General features: G+C 39.2%; 1 long non-coding RNA gene, 1 other non-coding gene and 1 pseudogene across 2 annotated transcripts; all 3 read left to right on the top strand.

Moving 5' to 3' along the window:
• Positions 1 to 385: 385 nt before the first annotated feature.
• Positions 386 to 14,945, top strand: LOC105057514 (cysteine-tryptophan domain-containing zinc finger protein 7). The gene is made up of 11 exons (XR_012136883.1): positions 386 to 566; positions 1,265 to 1,337; positions 1,434 to 1,567; positions 1,695 to 2,060; positions 2,157 to 3,587; positions 3,832 to 4,286; positions 4,440 to 6,562; positions 6,646 to 6,806; positions 11,923 to 12,077; positions 13,293 to 13,453; positions 14,544 to 14,945. It is a non-coding gene; the product is annotated as a cysteine-tryptophan domain-containing zinc finger protein 7 (transcript).
• A 138-nt stretch (positions 14,946 to 15,083) lies between these two features.
• Positions 15,084 to 15,812, top strand: LOC140853785 (uncharacterized). The gene is made up of 3 exons (XR_012136884.1): positions 15,084 to 15,279; positions 15,451 to 15,570; positions 15,676 to 15,812. It is a non-coding gene; the product is annotated as an uncharacterized lncRNA (long non-coding RNA).
• A 4,775-nt stretch (positions 15,813 to 20,587) lies between these two features.
• LOC105057562 (protein LATERAL BRANCHING OXIDOREDUCTASE 1-like) overlaps positions 20,588 to 20,809 on the top strand; it is an 8,334-nt pseudogene continuing 8,112 nt past the window's right edge.

Below are 20,809 nucleotides of genomic sequence, written 5' to 3' on the forward strand. Positions count from 1 at the left end.
GAAAGGGAGAAAGAAAACTTTTTTCTTGCTAATTTCTTCTCTCCTCTCCGGAGAAGAGAAGAGAACGCCTCTCTCTCCCTCTCTCTCTCTGTGTGGATCGCCAAGAAAGAAAAATATCGGAAGAAAAACCCTTCTGTCCTCGCGGTCGCGATCTGGCCGACGTCTCTTGCCTCCCTCGAAATCGATCTCGGGGATCCCGCGATCGCCGTCTTCGCGCCTTCCGGCGTGGATCGCCGCCGGATTTTGGGGGGCGGGCGGGCTTGCGCCTATCAGGGAGTGATTCTAGAGTTTGGATTCCGGAGTCCGGCTGCGGGCTTCCGGGAGGCGGTGGGAGGAGAGGGATTTGAGCCGGGTGTCTTGTGTTGGGGGGTGGGGCGGGGTGGGGAGGGTGGGTGTTTAGGGGGCATTGGATGCCGTCGGTGAGGAGGAGGGATGAAGGGATGAAGGAGGTATGGTTAGGGTTTGGGGGGATGGAGGAGAACGAGCTCGAAGAAGGAGAGGCTTTCTCCGAGGAGGAGGAGGAGGACGACTCCTGCATCGACCCCGACATCGCCCTCTCGTACATCGTAAGGCCTTTGTTTGGTCACTCGATCGTACTTTATTTTGTTTTAAGGAGAAATTTTGGATCTTTCGTTTTATTAGGATTTGATAATTTCATGGCTGTGATGAGATATGGCATGAGATTTGTATCAGAAGTTGGATCTTTCCAGTTTCTATATTCCTTTCCTCTCCGTTGCAATTTGAGTTGGCTACGTAAGTACTCGAAATTTGTTGCTCGCGTAGTTCTCTTGAGCATAATTCCGGGAATCAGTGAAATTGGAACATTGTTCTATAGTAGGAAATGCCTAGATTGAATAATGTGCGATCTTTGCCAAATTCCATCGAATGTCACTTATCCTTTGATCTTAACGGGCTCAAAACTTTTTGAGAAGGACAGAAACTACAGTCAGAATTTATCTTCAGGACTTGTTAAGTTCAGCTGCACAATTGAAGAATTGCTAATACTTCATAGTTGCCATAAAAGGTAGAAATATATTTGTTGGCCTAAAGCCTTAAAGTGGAAATTGTAACTTTTGTGTTTTCTGGCAAACAGTTAATTTAGGCTGAAAAACCTGCCTGGTCATGGATCTCTAAATTTATAACTTTTGCTTGTTGAGTTGAATTTAAGCATGCTGAGCAATCATGATTTAGGATGTGGTGGCATTCTTCTTTTCTATATGCATTTGTTTTGTTCTTTACAGAGCTGGCTTTCATTTCATACCAGGATGAAAAAATTCAAGATGTATTGGGGCATTTCCAAAAAGACTTTGAAGGTGGAGTGTCTGCGGAAAACTTGGGTAAGTGGATTATATAGCCTCCAGTATTGTACTAGTTTTCCAAATTATGGTAATTGTAGCTATAGGTGAGGGTTTGAAAAGTTGATTCAATAACAGGTGCAAAGTTTGGGGGATATGGTTCTTTTTTGCCTACTTACCAGCGCTCTCCATCCATTCTGTCTCAATCTAAAAGTCCACCAAGGGCACCAAACCACAATGCTGCTAGATCTCCCTATGCCCCTTCATTTGAGGTACATTTTTATAATCAACATGTACTATTTTTTGTGCCAGTCTAGGTTCCCTATAGGAAGAAGAAAACAAATGATAGTTCAGGAGGCTAGCTTTTACTTGATAATTATGACAATGTATTTCTAACAGGGTACACGTAAGAATCCTTCCATCCAAATGGGGTCGTCACACTCCACAAATAACACTGCCTCAGCACCACCATTGGGCAACTCAAGCAAAAAGGACATGGGTATGAGTGCACACAATAATGAGGAGCCCATTCCCCAACATGATTCCGTGAATAAACCATTTAACGGCAGTGACCGGAAAACACTAAAGGTCCGCATTAAAGTTGGCCCTGATAACATCTTGGCAACAAATAATGCTGCTATCTACAGCGGTCTGGGCCTGGACGTGTCTCCATCTTCATCACTGGAGGACAGCCCTGATTGGAATGGAGGGCTTTCCCTTCAGTCTCATCACATGCCTGATGAATCTCCCAGGACCATTCTCCAGGTAAATTTGCTCCAAACTTATCTTCCATTAAAGAAGGCAGGACCATAGAGTTTGCATCAGCTAATAATTCTTGTGTTCATAAATGTGATGGAGCAGATGATGACATGCTCTCCAGTTCCTGGGGTTATTTTGCTTTCACCTCTTCAAGTTAGTCTATTCCAGTTGACAGAAAAAGACAGTGCTTTCATTAAAAATAAAATGGGCATGCTGTACGAGGGCATTCCTGATAAGTGTGCAGTTTTAGGTGATTTGACATTGCCTGTGATAGATGTCAAAGGTTACAATGAAAAGAAAAGGAAGTCTAGTGAAAAGAGAGGGAAGTCCACGGAAATAAAGAATTTAAGAGACAAAGATGACATACGCACAATTTTGAATAGGGAAATTGACATTGAAACCCCATCAGGACAAGAGCTCGTTTCTGATGCATTGAATATACCAGTGTTATCTGCTTTGAAGGATGCTGATAGACAAGCAGAAAGGCAAGTAGTTAGGGATTCGGTGAAAGGTGTCGCTGGGATGTTGGATCACTTGAAGGAACCAAAGAAGATAACAGTGAAGGAGAGAATGCCCTCACCTGATTTAGTTAGGGATAAACAAATGGAGTCAACGGAAAGCATGGAAAATAATGGAGTTGCCAATTTAGGAAATGAAACAACATATTCAAAAGGGAAACTTAACTCAAAAACAATTATGGCAGAGGAAGACTTGGAAGAACAAAACACAAGTAGCCATAAGGGCACTTCATTTGATTTGCAAAGGGAAGACAGAAGCAAAGTTGAGAAAAGTTATAATCTAGTTAATGCCAATCCTAATATAGTTAAGGGGAGGAAGGAGCACATGGCTGGACCAGTAAATCACATTAAACAGATTTCTTCTCAAAAGGTTACTTCATGTGAACAAGAAGGAGAAAAGATATTCCAAGGAAAGAACCAGTTATTTGAGGGCAAAAGAAAGCTGAAGGGAAGCCAAACTGATGCAGCACCACTTGTGGAGTTATCAAAGGATAATCTAAGCAGTCAATCTTCTGCATCATCAAGAGAAAAGAAGAAAAACTCTCGTACAAAACCTAACCATTCTGAAAAGAAGTCCAAAGTTTCAAAATCCCGTATGGATTTGAGTAAAGGCTCCTTTACGGAATTTCGTGATGATGCCACAGGTCATGATGTATATCAAGAACAGCTTGAGGGTGGAACTGGTTTGCCAGATTTTCATGACAAAGATAAGCTAAAGGTTCAGAACTATGAACACGAGAAGGGCCCTTTATATCAATAGAACCATCAAAGGGGAGGTCAGGTGTTAAAAAGGTTGATGACCCTCCAGTCTCTGATGTTTCTGTTAATAAGTCTGCAGCTATGCTTTGATGGGCAATGCCCCAGCTTCAGGTGCAGCCACTGCCACCCATGCTCCTGTTGTTATAGAGGAAAATTGGGTATGTTGTGATATATGCCAGCAATGGCGCCTCTTACCCTACGGGACCAATCCTGATCACCTCCCTAAGAACTGGCAATGTAGCCTGCTCAGTTGGCTGTAAGTTTTTTGTCTGAATGCACTTTCATCTTAATTCTGTTTGGCCTTCTCTGCTGTATACCCTTTTCTAGTTTTGTTGTGCACAAATTTATATAAGTATTTGCTATTGTATTCTAATATGTTGTTACTTTTTCCATGTTTCTTTTTGCTGAAGTATCGCAACAAACATATTGTGTGTTTTGCATGTCCTGCTTCTAGTTTTATGCCGTTCTCTGACTGATTACCATCTGAAACTCTCATGTAGGCCTGGAATGAATAGTTGCAAATTCAGTGAAGAGGAAACAACAAAAGCTCTAAATGCACTCTATCTGATACCTGTCCCTGAGACTGGTGCTAGTTTGGAGGGCCATCATAATGTTGCTGCATCAAACATTACTTTAAACCATGCTCTGCATCTCAATCAAAAACTCGAACATAATATGCAAAGTGTGCCTGCTATTGGGAAGAAAAAGACTGGCCCCAAGGATGTGTCTAATGTGCTAAATCGTTCAACTCAAGTTTCAAATCCTGTGAAAGGGAAGCAACTGGCCTCGAACAACAGTAGAAGTCTGAATGATGTTAACCAGTATGTTTCCGAAACAAACTCATCTGACAAAGCTGGCCTCAGCCATGCAAGCAAATCAAATGAGTTCACTGCAGAGAAGAAAAAACAGAAACAAAAGGGGAAGCACAAAAATCTGGGCTGCTATTCAAATGGAGGTACTTTCCTGTATTATTTAAGCTCTTCTTCTTTTATATCTTCTAGGGGCACTGACCTGCCAGGCAATCATTAATTGTGCCAATGCTCTTTCTTTTGTAATATGCAAACTTTGTTCTATAATGTAAGTTATTGTTTCTCATACTTTACTACAGGTGATATTATTGAAAGAAGCGAGAAATATTCGAAACCAAAAAGCAAGAGAGAGGTTGATCAAAATGATTTTATAGCATTTAAGAAAATCAAGAAAGAAGGTTCACATTATCCTGTAAAAGATTGTTATTCTGACCATGATATAGCTGGAAAAGCAGGTACGTACATGGTTAATGGTCTGTCAACTAAGGTGGTTCATGATCTTCGGAAACATGGTGATGTTTCTTTGTCCAAGGACTTGAGGTGTAAGTCCAAAGGCAGTTTATCTTCGTCATCTAAGAGGTTGAATGATGAAGTTCAGTTTCTTCCAAATGGGGAGATTAAAGAACAACTCAGTGCATCAGATGTGGAAAAATCCAAGAAACTGGACCTTACTGCTAAGAAGAGAAAGCTGAAGGAGTGGCAGGATGATCAGCACAATCAGGAGGGCCAGGCTACTGTTAAAGAAGTATTAAGTGAAACTGAGATGTTAAGGAAAGGTAGGGTTTTAAAGTCCGAGGGAAAGGAGTCCAGTACAGGGAGGATGGACAAAAAAGGTTCCTCAACAAGAATTGACTTGCCTGCTGGCAGAGAGCATCTATCCGATGGACTTGATGAGGAGGGCAGATATGCTGCTGGAAAAGTACATCAGTTGGGGCTGTGTCAAGAGAATGCAACATCTGGACAGGTGTTGGATTTTGTTGATCCCTTGAAGAGGGACATCGCTTATGCACAGGCTTCTACAGCAGCTACTTCGAGTTCTTCAAAAGTTTCAAGCTCCCACAAAAGTAAGGCCAACTTTCAGGAAACAAAAGGCTCTCCTGTAGAGTCAGTTTCTTCATCTCCATTAAGGGTTTTAAATACTGAAAAGCTTTTTAACAAAACAAACTCAGTGGTAAAGGATGATGCTTTAAATGTTGGTTTCTCAGACCTGGGGAGCCCCAAAAGATGTTCAGATAGTGAAGCTGATGGTGGAAGCGACCATTCTGGAAAATGTAGGAAGGAGACAGCTTGTTCCACCGAACAACGACATATTGAAAATTATAGGGCAGTGGAATCTGGAGTTCAAAATCCCGTGAGAGGGCCATTTTATCATCAGGATAGAGAAGCAAATAAGTTGCCTGGTGGCAAAGCTGCAGTTGGGATGCATTTGAAAAGGGTTAGCCATGATGGTCTCTCACCCACCGAATTTGAAGAGATTAATGTGGTGAATGCTACTAGGGCTTTTATGGATCAGCACGGTGAATATCCTCATGGACATCCATATAAAGATGGTATTCAAGATTTAGAAAAGCTGAATAAACACCACCAGGTAAATGGTTCTGGTCAACAGAAGTCCAGTAAGAACTCTTCTTCACGGTTCAATGAGAGACACAGGAGCTCTAAATCAGACTTGGAAAATGGTAAGCTTAAGGTTTCTGGCTTGTCTAGTGGAAACAAGGATTCGTATGCTATGAAGAGTGGCAGTGGCTGCCAACAGACGGTTGACCTTGATTCTCATCCGCATCCTACCTACCTTGAAGATCTGAGGGATAGAAATTACAATTTCCCGGAGAAGGATGAGAAAGATTTCTCAGGGAAGAAAGGCTCTGCCACAAGATGTTCTGCTGGTAAGAGAGATAATGGAATACAAGAAAATTTGGATATTCATGGTCCTTCTGTGCTTTATAATCAGTGCAAAGATCTTGACTCAAGAGTTGCAGTTCTAGGAGCTAGATGTAGCAAGTCCAATATAGAGGATGACCTACAACTGGCATCTTCTTACAATAATGAAAAGCCATCAAATAGCATCATTTCTAATCTAATTGATCAGGGGGAACTGCCGGCCAAAACAGGGAAAGCACATTTAATTTTGTCTTGTGGAGATAAACAAGAAACACACAGTCGGGGCCCTCAAAACTCTTCACCTGTCAAGGGAAGCAGGTCAGAATTACCCTCCAAGGATGCAGGAAATACTGGTGCATCAAAGGCAATCAAACAGTCTAGACAGCCTGATATCCAGAATGGGGTGCACCACAATAGTTTGAGGCAAGCCACCCCAAATGGTCCTGACACTTCAAGTCCAATTCGAAAGGATACCCATTCTACTGCAAATGCTGTCATGAAAGAAGCGAGAGATTTAAAGCATACAGCTAATCGTTTGAAGGTTAGCATAATCATTTCGCTTAATTTGCTCATCTTTGAAGTTCAATGATCTCATTATCTTCTAATAAATATTTCATTTTGCAGAGTGAGGGACTAGAACTTGAAAGCACAAGCCTATACTTTCAGGCTGCCTTGAAGTTTTTACATTGTGCCTCTCTTATGGAGCCTCTCAGTTTTGATAGTGCAAAACAAGGGGATGCATCCCGTTCAATGCAGATGTATTTTGAAACGGCAAAACTCTGCGAGTAAGCTAAAATATTGTGATAAATCACTTTTGAGATTACATTATTTTGTCAACAGGCAATTAGCAAAGTGACTTCATTATTGTAAAGCCCATATCAGATTGCTTCTCCATAGAAAATTGAGTATGGCATGCCAGCCTGTTTTTTCTTGACCCTAACCATAAGCCTGTAGTGAACTCTGTAATTTTGCTAGCTGCACCTCCTGTGAGCTGTTTTAACCTTGTGTTGTACTTTTTGTTAAGCACGCCATGCCTTTTTCTGCATATGTTGGTCTCTTCAGTCTCCTCTCCTTTAGCAGAAAGTGCTCCTTTTTCTTTGCTGGCAAATCGACATATTTGAGTAGCATTTACATAGTCTACTCTTTGGTTGCACTTGGAACATCTATGGCTGGATCCTCATTTTTTCTCCTGATAGAGCATCTATAAGTCTCATGCACAAAGAACTGATATCCTTGACTTGTATCTTTTGAAGTTTGAACCCTTGAAAAAAAGTATAAATATTTGTGCACAATCATTTCAAAGTCAGCACTGAACCCAAAATGATGTTTCAACATCCCAAATGAATTTAATATTAATGTGATTGCTCATTTAGCAAGGACTTTTAGAAAACGTCACTAATTTTGCTACACTAGCGCTTGAGGGCAATGACTGGAATTGTCATGGGGATTAGTTTATGCATGCATGAAGTATGAAGAAGCTCTGATTTTGAATGTGTCATTGTCATGACTTAATCGTGAAGACATTGTTCATTGTTATGATCAGTTAGACAAGATGGGATTTTATGGTATGATACTTTGATGCATTCTTCTATCCTTTTCTTGAAAAAAATTAAATAAAATTTATAGTCTCATTAAGAAGGAAAATTCTTTGCATCAAGGATTTTCTGGCTTCAACTAGAAAGCTGCACTAGAAATACTGTTAGATATTTGTTAACATGAAATGAAGAAAGACATGACCATTAGATTCCATTAATGATTATTCATTCATTATATGTGATTGATACCCATCTATGACAAAAGCTGCTGCTTGATCTTGATCCTTCAAAGCTCTACTATTCCTCTGCAACCCAGTGTGTCATGAAGCATTTGCTATGCTATAATAGTTGGTCAAGGTGAACAATAATATTTTCATAATAAAGTCAGGGTTTGACAAGGCATGCCTTACTAGTGCCACATGTTTGCTATATTTGTTGATGTGTGGACAAGTTGGGAGACATTTGATTATTTTCTCGACGTTCTTTGATGTTGAAATGTTAATCCATGATGTATCAAATGTTTGGAAGCAAGAAATTGGTCACATATATATATTGGTATGTTCTAGAGTCTTGATTCGGAGTTGCATCTTCTTATTTTGGGTATCCTTGAAAAAATATATATTGGTATATTCAAGAGTCTTGATTAGGATTTGCATCTTCTTATTTTGGGTATCCTTGAAAATGTGCATTACCTTTCATTGCCTGAAAAGGAGAGGAGGGGATGGCTTTTCTTTGGATATTCACATAGAAATCTCTTTGCTTCTGGTATGTCCACTTCCACACTAAGTACTAGTTATTTCTTTTTTATGACTTTAGTAATCCTTTTGTGATATGGGAAGGTATGACACTAAGTGCAAATGTTTGTGCTTGTTACGTCTGCCGAAGCCAAACAACTAGTGAGCCACCTAAATGGAGGGATAGGGTTAATCTTTGATTTAGATGTGGTGAGACAATTGAATTTGTGGATGTTGGACTTGCACCAAGTTTGGCACTAATCCCATGTTAAATATTATCTGCTGACAACGTAATAAATATTTATTTGACGAGAATAGGTTGTTTCTAAAATTTTTAATCATTATGGAATGCCTTGGAAGTTTAGGATCTAAAGATTAAGTGAAAGAAATATATTACATAAAAAATGCAACTTCAATGGAAATGGAAATATAACGTCAATTCTATTTTTCTTAGATACATAATATATAAGGATGCGGAGAGTAGCTTTTGGGCTGCTATATGATAGTCCAATGCCTTCTCAATATAATGACAATTGGGCTAGGAATATTGTGTAGGTTTCAAGCAGGAATAAAAGGAGTCCAGGGCTTCAAGCATGCAAGATGCTTGTTGCAAATATGAGAATTTTTGAGATACTCTGCTAAGTCTAGAAATGTTAGGATGAGTGATTACATTTGGAGGAAAGGAGTTGCACCATTTTTGGGTTAAGTCATGGTTTTCAGAATTGTCCCGAATCGGACGGTTCTAGGTGTGCCGAATCGGACCGGCGGGGAATTGGGATGGTTCCGACTTGGAAAGCGGCACTCGCTGGCGCCGAGGGAGAAAGAGAGAGAGAGAGAGGGGAGGAAAATGCTGGATGACGCTGTTGGAGGGCGACACTAGTCTGCCGAGGCTGGCGGAGGGCCACGGAGGCGTTCGTACTCGGTGTTGCCCGATAGGAGCTTTAACCCCGAGAGAAAGAGGGAGGGATGCTATCGGACGGCGGGGCGACGGCAGAGAGGGGTCTTTGGTGCTGCTGGATAGCTGTCGTGGCCACCAGACGACAAAAAATGCATGGACGGAGCCGCGGTCGTGGATTAGGGGTGGTCGCTCCTGTTCCTCACGTCATATTTTTTAAAAATGATGATGAATAGTGAAGCCGGCAAATCCATTGCCGGCTTCACTATTTCAATTTTTTTTAAAAAAAGCCGAGAAACAGTGAAGTCGGCAAACCCAGTGAAGTTGGCTTCATTATTTCAATTTTTTTTAGAAAAGCCGAGAAACAGTGAAGTTGGCAAATCCATTGCCAGTTTTACTGTTATCCGGCTTTTTTAAAAAAGCACGTGAAATAGGCCGATCATCCCTGTTTCACGGCCGCGGAGTCGTAGGTAGCATTTATGCCGTCCGACGGTCAGTCGGAGGCCCTCCGACGGCCTCTCCACCAGACTCCTCTCGATTTTTTTCTTTCGCTCTCTCCTCTCTCTTCTCTCTTTTCTCCTGTAGATGATGTGGAGCCGTGGTGGCTACCGCGGCCCTCCGAAGGCCCGCGTAGCCCTCCAGTGGCCACCGACGGCGTCTCCATTGCCTCAACCTGCTTCACTCCCCTCTTCTCTTTTTCTCTCTCTCTTTTCCTCTCTTTCTCTCTTTTCCTCCTCGGCTCGTCTTTTCCTTTGTTAGTTCGTGTAGATCCAGTCCGGTACGGGGCGTATCGATTCGTGCCACCAGGCGATCGGAATAGTGTCAGGTACCAATTTTGAAAACCTTGGGCTAAGTAACGGAGATATAAAAAGGAGGAAAGAAGGGGATGCCATGAAGATCTGTGGAAGCTTTGCTTAGATAAGATATCTGAATTTGCATTGAAATATTTGGAAAAGGAAGAATGGGGATAACACGGACGGATGTCATGAGAAAATTTGGAAAAAGCTTGAAATGGCATAGGATGTAGCCCTTAATAAATACTGCTGGCAATTAATGATTTTTTTAAAAAAATGATATAATTGAGAAGTGCTTGAACATTACAGTTTTGGTAGACTTGAAGTGCCTAATATAGAAATCTCAGTGTAGGTTGTGCACATATGGTTTTTGTCTACAAGAACATGAAGCATGACATGATCTTGAATTTCTCATTTCTTTGGCTCTTGTTACGGAAGAACCATCATTACACGCCTAGCCGTTAGGTATATGTTCCCAATAAAAGAGATTAAATCCTATGAGCACCATAGGTTCATATGTTTGTGACGTCATCCTCTCTCTCTCTCTCTCTCTCTCAATTTGATTGGCCATAGGATCAATAACTTTTCAAATGAAACTGTGATTCATGAGAGCCAGTTTTTGTTTTTACAGTTAGTTTAGTGATGTCTAACATCATAATCTTACTGCTGATACAAAGAGAAGTTGGTCATTTTGTTATTAAAGCCACAACATAGCCAGTTGTAGTTGACGAAGATGCAGAGTATGAGACAGATCATGGGCTAGGCAGGAGGGGAACACTGGGTTTAATAATATGCTATATTTCTATAATCTTTCTGATATTGAGAATGTTGCATGACAACATATATCCTAGTGCGTGGTTTAAACCTGGTGCTTTAGACTGAACCACTTGGTTGCCAGGTCATGGGTCATTGGTTCCATTGCAGGTCAATTGCAATCTACATTTGGACCATTGTTATCCTCTTCTTATGCCTAGTTCTTTCTGTCTCTTCCTGTCTCAACTATAGAGCCCTTTGTGTGGCACTCGTCTCAACTTGCCTCAATCCAGAAGAGGCCAAACCCTCTGTTCACTTGAGGAAGAAAGAAGGGGTATCCCCTAGCCAGCTACTTCCTTATCTCTTCCGATGAAATTTGAACTGGGGATGATCCCTGTGTGATGAGCCAGTTGGAAGAGGACTAATTGGATAGGGATCAAGTGTCACCCCTGATCTCTAAACTTGTTCCTGTCCACCACCATTCTCATCTAAAGCTGTTCGAGTTCTGGTGGAGACACCTCAAATTTACCATGATTGTCTGGGAGCTTCTATCATTGATTTCAGAAGCAACTCTAATTATCTTCTTAGTGTCATGATTGGGATCATGGTGAATGACTGGCCAGTTGAACCCTTAACTGGGACATCTGAAAACCTAGAGTATGGGGATGTGCTCTAGGGATGAGAAGAATCACTATTACTGGGAATGGGAAAAGGGGCATCAGAAAAACCAGTCATTTCCTTCTTTTCTAGATCGCTTGTCTCCATGATTCTGTCATCGGACCTGTGTGCGGATCAGCCATCTGGCCTGGGTGGTTTGCATGGTTGGACTGCTTGGGTTGGTGAATCAAAAAGCAGTTCATATGGAGTTCTAATATGTAGGTTTTCTAGTAAACTAACCCATTTTGTCCTGTGGGTGATGGTTGGGTGGCTGACATAGTCAACCCAGCCAGGTTTTGAAATATTTGTGAGGAATTTAACTTAGGAAATCATAAAGGACCTGTGGCTTCATGATATTCAACTGCATGTCTCTCTTGAAGTTGAAATTGGACCATACTATTCAAGTTCAAGAACTGGATGATCATAATCTGTATACTGTTCTGTTGAAATTTAAACTTCATGTGAATAAAGAAACTCAAAAGTGTACTTCAATATGTCATTTTGTTTGGCTGATGCTTAGTTGTTTTTCACAGATTTTGTGCCCATGAATATGAGAGATGCAAAGAAATGGCAGCTGCTGCTTTAGCATACAAGTGTGTGGAAGTGGCCTATTTGAAGTCTGCATACTACAAATATCCCAGTGCGAGCAAAGATCAACATGAGTTGCAAAGTCAGATTCTTCAGCCAGGTTGGAATTTTTGTTCAAAGGCTTAAATATGTACTGGTTCTAAGTTTAACTTCACAAATACATAGAGTTAATAGTAGTTGTTGCTTAAACTATAGACTTAATTACTGATAATTCCAAAGTACTGATAATTCCAGTTAATATTTTTGACAAACCATTTACTGGAGCTTTATAAGAGTTGTGTTTAAAAACTATAGTGAATGAGCAGACCGGTACAAGGATCTCATCTGATTGAACTAAAAGTGGAAAACGTAAGTTGTCTTTATTTGATCTACTGGGAGTGAGCTCATTTGTGGAGTTCTGTTAACAGATGCCCATACTTAGAATTTTTGTTAGCCTTGAGGAATGATCAAACTGCCGGCATCTTTTATGATTAGAATCATAATCTGTTGGCCCTTCCTGGGGAATGCCAGAATGTTTTCATGGTATTATAGGCCTGTGGATTATGTTTATTTTGTATTTTTTAAGTAGTTATTTGTTAATGAAGATACTAGTGTCCAGGCATTTGTGAATCAGGTCATCCTAACGTAATTTAAATGCAGGTGAAGTCTGCTTTCAGTGTAAGTGGGTGCAGAAACTTGCTTCAAGAGGGGCTACGGGCTGTTGGTTCTTACTGATTTCATGTAATACATAATGAATATGGCAAGGCTTAGTCCTAGCCAATGTATAGTTCCTTTCAACATAATGGATAAAAAAATTCCATCAATTTGCCAAAGATTCAGTTTTTAAGAAGAGGATATTCTTCTGAATTTTTTGATTGATTGTTACAATCCTCTTTTCCAAAAAGCATTAGACCATCAAAAGCAAGGTTCTTCATCTTGGTACTAGACCCTTTGCAGTTATCATTCTATTATAGTTTCAGTACAGTACGAGATAGCGTACCGATTATTGGTATGGTATGAGACAGTTTAGCGGTGCGAGGCCGGTGTGGTAAAATATGCCCTATACTTGTCAGTACTGAGCGATACAGCAGACCATAATCAAAAATATTCATGCATACTATCACACTGTTGCTTGTATGAATCTGCATTTTTCCCTCCCTCTTATACATAGTATTGGTGGTCCTTTATGACCGTGTTTCAGTGTTTTCTTCTTTTGCTATAGTGCCATTCAATCATTGCTGAACGTTACTTCCATTTATGCTTGTTATTTGTGTTATATACTATGTTAATGAAGAGTCATGCCAGGATGTTGACAATTGTCCATTTTTGGTCATAGGGGAGTCGCCATCCTCTTCTTCTTCAGATGTTGATAATCTAAACAATCAGGCTACATTAGGTAAGGCTGCATCAGCCAGGGGTGTCAATTCTCCTCTCATTGCTGGCCCCCATGGTATAGCTGCTCGCAGTCATCCTCATGTCATGCGGTTGCTCAGCTATGTAAGTGTTGCTACTTTTAAGGTCTGATGGATGGGATATAGCCATATCTCCTTTGGATAAATAACTGTTATTTGGCATATATTAATATATCATATTAGCCCTCTCACCCCCTTCCCCACCTGAAAAGAAACACACAGTCAAAAGAAAAGAAAAAAACAACAGCAGCAACAACAGTGCACACACAATCAACCACAGCCATCTGATAACGTGAACTTATTAACTTAGAGCTATTTATTTTCTAGAAATTAGCTGTATGTTTTGCTGTGAGTACACGTATCTTTGCACAATGTGTTGATTCATATTTGATGGTCTGACTTGTTGGAGTAAGGTGAATGAGACCTAATGGTTTTGATGTATGTTAGGATGCATGATACTTTGAATTGCATGCTGTTTCCTTATCTGACATGTATTAGATATCGATGCCTTCAGGGAAGAGGGAGAGTGCTTGCTTTTATTTGTGCTTTCTTTATTTCTTTCTTCCTTCCTTTCTTTTTTTTTTTTTTTGGGTGAATTCTTATTTTTTAATGATGGATGGTCAACTTTAGAACTTGCAAGGCTTATGTTATGGATTGCATTCTATGGATATTTGTGATGACTAAATGATTGAATTTGTGGATTTTGATGGTATTGTATCAAGCATGGGTTATGCTACGATGATAACTTATTATGCTTTATAAATGATTTTTTTTTACATATATGTAGTTGTATATATATTTACTGCCATATCTCAGCTGTACTGTATCCTTTTTTTTTTTTTTTGGGACTTGCCAAATTGCTGATATCTGTATCTTACTGTATCCATATCCTTGTCTGCATCCATTTCCATGCTTCATAGGATATGTCTATGTATATGCATGGCGTCTTTTGTGCATTCATGAAGAAAAATCTAATGTTAGGATTTCATGAAATCAACAGGAAGAATACTGCCTAAATTGGCTTAACTGAAAGTGGATATGATGTGGTCAGACTTTTTGTTAGTATTTTATGCATATGATATGGACATGTGTTTAGCTGTTTTCTCCAATATAAGATGTGTAGTTGTTGATGGCTTTAGCATCCCATCTAAAGGTCTAAATAAATTTGACTGCAGACAAATGATCTAAATTGTGCGTTTGAAGCGACTAGGAAATCACAGATTGCTATTGCTGCTGCCAGTGTCAGCCTGGAAAAGGAGAGGGCTGATGGCGTGTCTAATGTGAGAAATGCTCTCGATTTCAACTTTCACAATGTAGAAGGACTACTGCAACTTGTACGGTTTTCAATGGAGTCTATTGGTCGCTAGGTGTTCGAAGACAGAGGAGACATTGTCCATGTGAATAGAAACAGTATATCATGTTCCTCTGCTTTATCCTCTGCTATGCTGGTTTCAATGCGGTGAAAATGCTGGACTAGTTTTCATCTGAGTTTCTACAATAGCATGCTCTTTCTTTCAAAAGGGATTGGATTTCTCAGTCTTGCATCCTGTAACATGTGTACAGAAAGATCAGCTTGCAGTCTTTGCAAAGTATTCTTTGCAGCCTTTGGTATTTTAGGCATGGAAAATGGCTTAAATTTTTTGCCCCTTGCCCAATCATTTATAGAGAGGTGGCAGGTGTAATGCATTTCTTGTTACTCTCCCTTAGCAATGAGATGGAAATCATGCTATAGACGTGGGTTGTTTCACTTGCTTTGTTCGTGGATTCAAAATCTATTTGACAGCAGAAAGATGGTGGGAAGTGGTGCAAGCATGAATCATTTTCCATCAAGCTCAATTTGGTATGAAGTGCCCAATATCACCTTGTTTAAAGTGCCATGAAGCTGAATACAAACTTACGTTGCATGTCATGGTATGTAATGCTTTTGCGATATCATTCTTTTTCTGTCTTAAGCTATAACAATGTTGAAGAAACTGTTTTTGATTTGGGAGCCAACTGCTATGAGTGATGCTAATCAGTTTGCATTTTAACCCATTTATTGTCTCTTTGTAGGTTTTTCTATTAACTTTTGTTTATATCCAGTATCAGAACATGTGATGTTGGATGGGGCAGACTGCTACCAAGCAATTGGCGTGTATAAAGACATTTAGTTTGTATGTTTTCTGACATGAAGCTTCTGTTTCTGACCTCCCTCAAAAATAGGTATGGAAAGTGGAATAGTATGATTTTTTCTTCCCTTCCTGTGGTTTCATCTTCTAAGTTTATCGTACACCCTATTAACTGATGCACGTCTATTTTATGTGGCAGGAAATTTGTTAAATATTAAATCGTTATGCTAACATAAGGTGGGGAGTAGGAATATTTTTGTTGGGTTCTAGTTGCTGTCAGGCTTCAGACAAAGCTTCAACAAACTTCGTTCTACCTGGTTACACTGAACAACATGTTAAAGATTTCACAAGCAGTAATATGCATTCATATTGGAGAGACAGGAAGAGATGAGAAAGTTTTTTATAAGGACGATATGGTGATGGAAAAACCAGGGAGAACACCAGATAGAAGAGGAAAAAAATACTTGAAAAGAATCAAAGAAAACAAAATGCTTGTTCAGGGGTACCTGTGTACATTTTCAGACCAACGATAACTTTCTACCAGAATCTTCGTTGGTCAGATCGTATTCTTTATTTTGGAGAAAAGAACCCTTATATTCTCCTCTTTCTAAATTTTGCTAGAAAGCCTTATCTCCCCATGTCAATAGTTTGTTCTTTTGATTCACTGATAGTTTTGAAATATGTTGACTAAAATGCTTGAAGAATGTCCGCACAAGTGGAACTGTGTGACCTTGTATGGAACTGCTTGTACAATTTGCTGTTGGACAGCGGATTATTTCATCTCCAATCATTGGAGATTTATGAATACTTTAACGACATCATTATGTATACTAATAATTTTGCAGATTTGAGTGAATAAGTTGTAAGTGATGGATATTTTGTTGAGTAAAGCATAAATGTGACTCACTTCTGAATCGGCTTTATGCTTGATGTCTGTCATATTAGTACTTGGACAATCAATTGTTGCATTTTTTTTAAGGAAATAATCAGTTGTCACATTAACGTTTCTTATTTTAACTTTGGATCCCTGGAATAACAACTTTTCATGGCTTTCTCCAATGATGATTGGGACCTTAGTAGGTGCCAGTGTTCTACATGCTTTCTATCCTTCTTCCTTTTGCTTCATTTTCCCCGTGGTAGCAGGGCGGGGATGCCATCCTAGTGTTATTTATGTGATGAACAACATTAATGTAGGAAATTGCGACTCTGCTTTTTTAAATAAAATTCTTTAAGGTATTAAATGCAAATTTTAGAACTTTTCTCAGCCTTGCATGCAGTGGGTAAATCACTTTTTGGTCATTTATAATCTGGGTAATAGTGGCTCATCTTTATTAGAATTCATAGTGCTTGCCAGATTTTCAATGCTCAAGATGCCTAAAGTTGTAAATTAAATGTTTTTGATTTTTTTTTTTTTTTTTGCTTGAGGGATGAATAGGACAATTTTAATGACCGGATACGTATTTCGTGTAAGATTTGCCTCAAATTTTTTTACCATTAAGAATGCGCGTGCCATTTTGACCCAGATTTCGTAAGAATGTGCCATTTTGACCCAGATTTTGTACAACACATTATGGTTTATTATTTCAGAACGTTAAAAACCAATAATTTGATGGTTTCTTACCTATGCATTTAATGTTATAAAATGGAGATCATTTTGGTGATAAGATAAACAGTTGGTTCAATTCACGATTTGTAAGTTTGTCAGATCTGTAAAATTTTGTTCTCAAGGTTTGTAACCAAACTGATTTTGCGGGGCATTTGGATGTTGGGCGGATTCAAATTAGAATGCTTTCAAGTTACTATCAGCATTACATGAATTTATAAATCATAACAAATCCAAATTTAAACTAACGTTGCTTGTATGCAAATATAAATCATAATTTAATCAAACTGTAGGTTTGGAAATTGGAATGTTTTCATGGGTCATACACAGCCGCACTTGGTTATTCTTTATATGGAAACCTTCGTTTTTCGAAAGAAACCAGCGACATGCAACTGTTTGGGCACTTGTGTTAGAATATATACACTTAAATGTGCTTGCGTTGCGGTGGACGCATGCTGATTGCTTAAAATTGCCGGTTTTTAGGTTGGGGAAAGATGGCAAGGTCTGAGACATGGGAAGCTATATGCTTTCAGTGGTTTTGATGGATTTGTATCTCGAGTTGCACTCTTTCTGAGTTGAATATTACTGCGTGTTCAAATAGCAAGTGCGTGCATTCATTTCATAATAAAATTGCTGCTATTAACATGGTACCACGAATCATCCATTTATAGCGCTTCCTCTATTTCATGTTTGTCTCTGTTCAGTGCATATTGGTATTGGTTGTGCAACGTAGTAGTATAGTTTTGTAGATTTATTAATACTTCCAGATATAGATGTAGAGATATTTGTTCTTACGGTTATTGTAATGGAGTTGTGCCTGTTAGTTTATAGTCTCGTTATGCTGTTGATTATCTTGTGACATACCTATTGGAGGTGCTCTTATGGGAGTGAGAGGTTGCCCATGGATTCTTTTCAAGCAGAATAATGAGAATTTTCAGGAACTTATAGCATCTAGTAGCATACGTAAGATGGCTGTGTCTTGTACTTTGTCCTCTTCCTTTCAAATTAGACGTCGGTCTGCAGGCCATAGGTCGAACAACCGAGCAATGGCATGCGTTGGCTGTGAAATGAGCAAGATGTTCATGAGCAGCTTGTTTTCGGCTCTATGAAGCTCCATGAAGGCCCAAATCAATGACTAAACTGATTGAGCTGACGGACTGGATGCTAAATAATTCTAGGCGAGCTTAGAGTTGCTTGCTTGTTTCTAGCTCGATCGTGCTCGATATATCATATGAATAACTAAAACTATTATTTAGCTGTTCATTGTTGGCATTGGTCCACCAATAATGTTTGTTTGTAATAGAAACTAGGCCCTAGGGCAGTGTCTGGTTGGGGTATAACTTACGGAATAAGGGCAGAGTAAGGTCCTTATACCGTGCTATGCTGCCAAATAACAATGATGGCAAATTATACTTCCTAGGACGAGAAGTGAGCCTACATGATGTAACACTATTCCACCAAAATGGTGGAATGGATGATATGGTTAAATTTGATTTAATTTCATACTTCGATGAAAATAGTGATAAATATAAAATGTACATGCTTACTATGATTACTAGAAATCCTCTTTCTAAAGTAGAAAGATATATAAAATTATTGAATTAGTATATAGTGATGTGTGTGATTTACATAATCTACCAACTATAGGATGAAAGAAATACTTTATAACTTTTATAGATGATTATTCTAGATATTGTTATAGTTATTTATTATATTCTAAAAATGAAGTATTAGAAAAATTTAAAACTTATAAGTTTGAAGTAAAATTGAATGGTGAAACTTTCATTAAAAATTTTAGAACTGATGGAGAGGTGAATACTATGATCCTAGTTATTTTGAATCTATTGAAATTATTCATGAAACTTTGCTCCTTATACATCACTATAGAATGGTGTGCATAATGAAAAAATATGATGCTTACAGAAATGGTTAATGCAATACTTTTTAATTTTGATTTAAATCTAGATTTTTAGGATGAAGCTTTATTTACAGCTTATCATATATTAAATAGAGTTCTTAATAAAATGAGCAATCCAACCCCATACAATCTGGAAGAAAAGGAAGCCTAACTTAAACTATTTAAGAGTTTAGAGATGCAGGGCTATTGTAAGGGTTTCTGAATCCAAAAAGGAGTTAGATGAAAGAAGAATTGAATGCATATTTCTAAGATACGCACAACATAGTAAAATATATAGGTTCATGATAATAGAATCTAATAACTCATTGCAGTCAATACTATGATTAAGTCAAGAGATGTCATATTTAATAAAATAGATTTAATTCAATTTTTAGACCTAAAGAATATATTCATCTTTCAAAGGAAATGATAAAGAAGGAACCTTTGAACCTATAAGAAGTAAAAGAATTAGAAAAGCAAAAACCTTTAGGATCAGACTTTTTTATGTTCCTAGCGGAAGGAACTAGAGAATTATTTGGTAAGTATATACCATATTGTTTTAATATAGAAGCAGATCCTATAATTTATGAAGAGGCAATGAAATCTCAAAATGCGGTTTTTTAAAAAAAATTAATAATGAAACGTGATCAAACATTGGGCTTTGTCGTTTTCTAAACGCTTATTGTATATTCCCTTTTCATACGTGATTGGTGGGGGTGAATAATCTTAAGAAAAATGGCAGTACTAAACGCCTTGAAACTATCTTTATTTTCAAACTTTTCGTCCCGTTCTAACATGCCACCAGGGATGGTTTGATTTGGTACAGCAAACAAATGAGAGAGAATGGATGGTGTAGGTGTTGCAGCAAAAAGAAGGTTCACGTGTCTCCCTTCTGCTGCACTGCTCTCTCCCATTCAATTGAATAAATGGCATGCAGTTTTAACCCGCCAATAACTGATGCACGTGAGCTTCTCAACCTACGGACTCATTGGATCTCCCAAAACAAACACTTGGTCATGAGCTTAACATTCGTGTCATTGAGACGACACATCTGAAATCCATGTGAAAGGAAGCCGAAGCCAAAGCAAACACGCCTGGAAGAGAGAAGGCAAGCAAAAGATACGAGAAAAGAAGTTGCGAGAGGACGCATGGGATACCGAAGGAAGAAGGAACATACATACATACATATATGTACACATACATACATACATACATTAAACTAACTAGTAACCCCCAATTATATAACACAGACACACGGCGGCTGTCACCAGGGTTGGTTGGGGGCAAAGGGACCGCTGTTTCGAAATCAGAACAGAGAGAAGAGAGATCCGATTTCCTTTGAACGATTTTTCCCTTCATTTGCCAACCCCTCTACCACATCACTACCTTCGTTTCTCCATTCATTGCACGTATTTGACGAGCCTGTTCGCCAGTGGGGTATGTTCCACTGGGATACAAGATCAAACTACCAATCCTACAAACAAACAGGTATGGTGGTCCTCGTCCCGAGAAAAGGCCAATATAAATACGGCCATTGCTCCAAGCCAGAACACAAACAGCTTGGTGTATGTGCTACTGGTAGATTTTGCCAGCTTACCATCCACCAGCTACATGGATCCGGTGCTTCCTTCCAGTACTACTGAGATCAAGATCAGACATATCGTAGAGCTAACGAGGGCTCAGCCCATGGCAATCCCTGAGAGGTACGTGTGCCACCCGGACGAGAGGCCAGTTCAGTCCAAAGTCATCCACTCCAGCAAGCCAAGGTCACCATCATCGACATTGTCGAAGCTGGCATGGAGCACCAAAGGACAGGAACAGGATGAGTTTGCC

Source organism: Elaeis guineensis, chromosome 14 (assembly GCF_000442705.2).
Source record: "Elaeis guineensis isolate ETL-2024a chromosome 14, EG11, whole genome shotgun sequence".
Classification (NCBI taxonomy): Eukaryota; Viridiplantae; Streptophyta; class Magnoliopsida; order Arecales; family Arecaceae; genus Elaeis; species Elaeis guineensis.